Genomic DNA, 6,370 nt, shown 5'->3' with positions numbered 1-6,370 from the left:
GAAGAAGCCGGATGTGGAGTTCCTGAGCTGGCGTGGTTACTTGTGGTCTGCGGTTGTGAGGCCGGTTGGACGTACTGCCAAATTCCCTAAAATGACGTTGGAGGCAGGTTATGGTAGAGAAATGAACATTAAATTATCTGGCAACAGCTCTGGTGGACATTCCTGCAGTCAGCATTCAATTGCATGCACCCTCAAAACTTGAGACATCTGTGGTATTGTGTGAAAAAACATTTTAAAGTGGCCTTTTATTGTCCCCAGCACAAGGTGCACCTGTGTAATGATCATGCTGTTTAATCAACTTCTTGATATGCCACATCTGTCAGGTGGATGGATTATCTTGGCAAAGGAGAAATGCTCCCAATTTATGCACAACATTTCAGAGAAATAAGCCTTTTGTGCATATGAAACATTTCTGGGATCTTTTATTTCAGCTCATAAAACATGGGACCAGAACTTTACATGTTGCGTTTATATTCTTTATATAATCACTATGTAAAAAACATTAGAAACACCTGTTCTTTCCATGACATTGACTGACCAGGTGAAAGCTATGATCCCTTATTGATGTCATTTGTTAAATCCACTTCAATCAGTGTAGATGAAGGGGAGGAGATGGGTTAAAGAAGGGTTTCTAAGTCTTGAGAAAATTGAGACATGGAGATATGTGTGCCATTCAGAGGGTGAATGGGCAAGGCAAAAGATTTAAGTGCCAGTTTAAGTGTGTCAAGAACTGCACCGCTACTGGGTTTTCCACACTCAACAGTTTCCCGTGTGTATCAGGAATGGTCCATCACGCAAAAGACATCCAGCCAACTTGACACAACTGTGGGAAGCATTGGAGTCAACATGGACCAACATCCCTGTGGAACGCTTTTGACACCTTGTAAAGTCCATGCCCTGACAAACTGAGGCTGTTCTGAAGGTAAAAGGGGGTGCAACTCAATATTAGGAAGGTGTTCCTAATGTTTTGTACACTCAGTGTACACAAAACAGATTGCCTTAAATAGAGAGAGGCCTAGAGAGATGAGGAGAGAGAGAGGCGGTTGAGAGGGGGAGAGAGAGGGGGATGAGCAGAGAGTGAGGGAGGGAGGGAAGAGAGAGAGGCAGGGGATTGAGAGTGAGAGGCTTTAGGTCTTTTAAAATACAGACACACACACACAAGCACACAAACCGAGTCAGAGAGTAATCAACATATTAGCTAGAGCTCTCACTACACTGGCCTAGGAACTGTAAAACTGAGTCTCCAACTTTAGAGGCCTGTGGCGCCCTCTGCTGTTTCATATTCGGTAATATCAACACAAAAACACCTAACTGTCTATCCTATACAGTGATAATTGCATCTCTCATTTACACCACTAATTGGAAGAAACGTGTCTATGTGTGTGCCCTCTCACCTCAGACTCTGTCATGGCAGGATGTTAATCCCTGATAAGTGCTGTGTGTGTGTGTGTGTGTGTGTGTGTGTGTGTGTGTGTGTGTGTGTGTGTGTGTGTGTGTGTGTGTGTGTGTGTGTGTGTGTGTGTGTGTGTGTGTGTGTGTGTGTGTGTGTTAGTATTGTGCTTGATTCAGAATTTTGGAATTGACTCCAATTCAACTCATGAGCTGAAATTCAAATTGAATTGGCCACACCCTGCAGGATGTAGATCTGAATTTGAGTTTGTGACAGGAATTTCATTCAGTACAATTCCAAGAAATTCCACTCATTCATAGAACATGAGTTTCATTGAATCTGATAGGTCACACTTCCAGATACCAAAGAATATATCACATTTCTCTGGAAAACTTACTGCTTAGAATAGCCAATTATATTTCCATCTTTTTGAAGGGTTAAACTCATGCATTCTAATGCATGTAGTTTTTTCCCCATTTTCAAACATGTTTAAGTGATTAATGAAATACAGTATAATAACTATTCACATACAGGTTTTGTTTTCCTTGGTCAATCATTATAAGAGTTCGTCCTGAAAATCAATTGTTTCAACAATATTTTGTATGCGTGTATATAACAACATGTTTGATATTTTATGTACAATATGTATATTTGTATAAACTACACCTACTATAGAACAGAAGAGGCATTTGAATTTAAATTCAAATTGCAATTCTGAAACCAGTTTACTACTAAATTTCAAGAATTGAATTAGAATTGAAGAGTCATTGTCAATTCAATTCTGAATTGATCCCAACCCTAGTGTGGGTATGTAAGCTTGGTGTGTGTGTGTGTGTGTGTTTGTGTACGGGTGAGGTTCTGTAGCGCTGCTCTGCTGTGTGCTGTGCGGCTCTGACAGTGATGTATGGGTAATTTAAAAAGTCGTTCTTTTCCGTGGAGCGGTCTGCTGGCAGCCCAGCCAACCGCAGCCCATTCCCCCTACAGCAGAGAAACCTCATCTACATCTAACACACACACATACACACACACACACACACAGCTATGTATAGTTTATTTTTACTACAATCATAAGGATAACCTCCTATTTAGACATCTAGTATTATGTGTTTGTTTAGGTTGTATAGAGGTTTCCCATGTGACCACCAAGATGTCCGCCATTTGACGGGTGGTCAGAGAAGATGTCACCCTGCAAGCCCTATAAATGTTTTAATGGGAGGACTGGCTTATGGTCCTGGGACATTATAGGGTTATAGTAACACAACCACCCTGAGTGGGATTTAGTAGACCAGGCAATTACATCAATTGGATGTTACATCAATGTTTTTACTGTACGATTACACGGTTATGGGGACAGGAGGAGGAGGGAGGATTAAACACTGAATGAACAGGATAGAGGGAAAGCTGAGTGAATTATTGTGAAAGAGAGAAAGAGACATATGGAACAGAAGAGCGAGAGCAAGGGGGAGATAGTTTAGCTGAAGTTAGGAGAGAAGAAAACAGACAGAATAAAGGGCCATGTCTCATGGCCCTCTCCTCTCCTCTCCTCTCCTCTCCTCTCCTCTCCTCTCCTCTCCTCTCCTCTCCTCTCTCATGAGTCTGGAGATGAAGATGTCAGAGCAGAGCTAGGACACACACACACACACACACACACACACACACACACACACACACACACACACACACACACACACACACACACACACACACACACACACAAACACATCTTTAGTCTTTACATGAACGGGACCTAGGCAGGCCGAGGTAAGGGTGGAGAGGGGCAGTATGTGTACATGTGTGTTTATGCATGTGTTTAGGTTTGTGTGTGTGTGTGTGAGTGTGTGTTGACTATCAGTCATTGGTGTCAAGGAGAGAGAGAGCAAGTAAAGGTTGATCTGCATGAATCAAGAGCAGAGCAGGGCACACAGATTGATGAGGGGCCAATGCATGGTTACACAATCTCACCCAGGGAGGGGTGTGTGTGGTCCTGTGTGTGTGCGTGCATGCATGCGTGTGTGCGTCTTGAGGGGGGCATTGTGTGAGTATGAGGGGGTCAAACACCTCTTACCCCTGCCTGTGATTGAATACAATTTTTAAATCTGACATAGTTGACATTGATGGATGACATGGTTCATCAGCAGAGTAGGGAGGAAAACCCCCTGAACACCATTTCCCAGCAGCACCTGGGAAAGATCACAACACTTCTCTCTCTCTCACTCTCGCTCGGTCCGTCTCTGGCTCTCTCTTTCGCTTTCTCTGTTTTTCTCTCACTCAGCCATAGCCCAACCTTTCCTTCTGACAGGCTAGGAGGCGGTTTAACCGTATTGCTTAAATCCATACAGAACTGTGTGATATCGGTATGAAACATGGAAATCGACCACAGTCTACACTGTGTGAGTTGTCTATTAAATACTGTAGCAGCTGGTTTTCACTTCATTAAATCTGTGAGAGGGAAAACCTGCGGGCTAGCACAGAGAGAGAGAGAAAGAGAGAGACAGAGAGGCTTTTATATTAGTAAACTGTGATATTAGTATTTAACCAGCTCAGACAACACAGTGTCTCTCTATCTATCTATCTATCTATCTATCTATCTATCTATCTATCTATCTATCTATCTATCTATCTATCTATCTATCTATCTATCTATCTATCTATCTATCTATCTATCTATCTATCTATCTATCTCTGTCTCTCTCTCTCTCTCTCTCTCTCTCTCTCTCTCTCTCTCTCTCTCTCTCTCTCTCTCTCTCTCTCTCTCTCTCTCTCTCTCTCTCTCTCTCTCTCTCTCTCAATATAATAGTTTTGAGTGGGAATGTGAGCTCAACTGCAGCCCCCGCAATCTACTCCCATTGATCAGATTCCGTCCAAGACGTTCCCATGAATGCTGTTTTTCATTAAGTGTGTGTGTGTGTGTTAAGTTTTGTTTTGTTTACTAGAATAGGTGTGTGAATGTGAATGTTATAGTGAGTGCACATTAGGTAATGTGAGTGTGTAACATCAATGTTTTTACTGTACGATTACACTTATGGGGACAGGAGGAGGAGGATGGAGGGGATGGAGACTGGAGAGAGAGACAGAGAGAGAAGGGAAATGGGGAGAATTAAACACTGAATGAATGGGATAGAGGGAGGGAAAAGCTGAGTGAATTATTGTGAAAGAGAGAAAGAGACATATGGAACAGAAGAGAGAGAGCAAGGGGGAGATAGTTAACCTGAAGGTAGGAGAGAGGAAAACAGACAAAGTAAAGGGCCATGTCTCAGGGCTCGCTCCCTTCCTCCTCTCCTCCCCTCTCCTTCATAGATTGTGGGGGGGGGGGTTGTGTGGTGTCTGTGTGTGTAAGGGTTGTATTGGAGCGTGTGCAGGTTGCTCTAGTCCATTGGGGAAGGGTGGCACCACTAAACCTGATAGTATTTATGCTGCAAGAGTTTGTGTCGGGGGGCTAGGGTCAGTCTGTTATATCTGGAGTATTTCTCCTGTCTATCCGGTGTCCTGTGTGAATTTAAGTATGCTCTCTCTAATTCTCTCTCTTTTTCTCTGTTTTTCTCTCTCTCTGTCTTTCTCTCTTTCTTTCTTTCTTTCTTTCTTTCTTTCTTTCTTTCTTTCTTTCTTTCTTTCTTTCTTTCTCTCTCTCTCTCTCTCTCTCTCTCTCTCTCTCTCAGAGGACTTGAGCCCTAGGACCATGTCTCAGGACTACCTAGCCTGATGACTCCTTGCTGTCCCCAGTCCACCTGGTCGTGCTGCTGCTCCAGTTTCAACTGTTCTGCCTGTGGCTATGGAACCCTGACCTGTTCACCGGATGTGCTACCTGTCCCAGACCTGCTGTTTTCAACTCTCTAGAGACAGCAGGAGCGGTAGAGATACTCTGAATGATCGGCTATGAAAAGCCAACTGACATTTACTTCTGAGGTGCTGACCTGTTGCACCCTCTACAACCACTGTGATTACTATTATTTGACCCTGCTGGTCATCTAAGAACATTTGAACATCTTGGCAATGTTCTGTTATAATCTCCACCCGGCACAGCCAGAAGAGGACTGGCCCCCCCTCATAGCCTGGTTCCTCTCTAGGTTTCTTCCTAGGTTCTGGCCTTTCTAGGGAGTTTTCCTAGCCACCGTGCTTCTACACATGCATTGCTTGCTGTTTGGGGTTTTAGGCTGGGTTTCTGTACAGCACTTTGTGACATCAGCTGATGTAAGAAGGGCTTTATAAATACATTTGATTGAAATTTGAATGATAGTGTCACGCCCTGACCTTAGAGTTCCTTTTTATGTCTCTATTTTGGTTTGGTCAGGGCGTGAGTTGGGGTGGGCATTCTATGTTCTATTTTCTATGTTTTGTATTTCTTTGTTTTGGCCTGGAATGGCTCTCAATCAGGGACAGCTGTACTTCGTTGTCGCTGATTGGGAGCCATACTTAGGTAGCCCTTTTTCCCACCTGTCCTTGTGGGTAGTTAACTTTGTTTGTGGCACTTTGCCCTGTAAGCTTCACGGTCACTCTGTATTGATTATTGGTTTTGCTGGCAACATTCAAATAAAGGAGGAAAATGTACGCTCACCACGCTGCACCTTGGTCTACTTCATCTGACGATCGTGACAGATACAGTGGGGGGGAAAAGTATTTGATCCCCTGCTGATTTTGTACGTTTGCCCACTGATAAAGAAAGGATCAGTCTATAATTTTAATGGTAGGTTTATTTGAACAGTGAGAGACAGAATAACAACAAATATATCCAGAAAAACGCATGTCAAAAATGTTATAAATTGATTTGCATTTTAATGAGGGAAATAAGTATTTGACCCCCTCTCAATCAGAAAGATTTCTGGCTCCCAAGTGTCTTTTATACATGTAACGAGCTGAGATTAGGAGCACACTCTTAAAGGGAGTGCTCCTAACCACAGCTTGTTACCTGTAAAAAAGACACCTGTCCACAGAAGCAATCAATCAATCAGATTCCAAACTCTCCACCATGGAAAAGACCAAAGA

This window comes from Salmo trutta, chromosome 18 (assembly GCF_901001165.1).
Source record: "Salmo trutta chromosome 18, fSalTru1.1, whole genome shotgun sequence".
Taxonomy (NCBI): Eukaryota; Metazoa; Chordata; class Actinopteri; order Salmoniformes; family Salmonidae; genus Salmo; species Salmo trutta.
The sequence above is the reverse complement of the archived record's forward strand: the minus strand, read 5'-3'. Positions refer to the sequence as shown.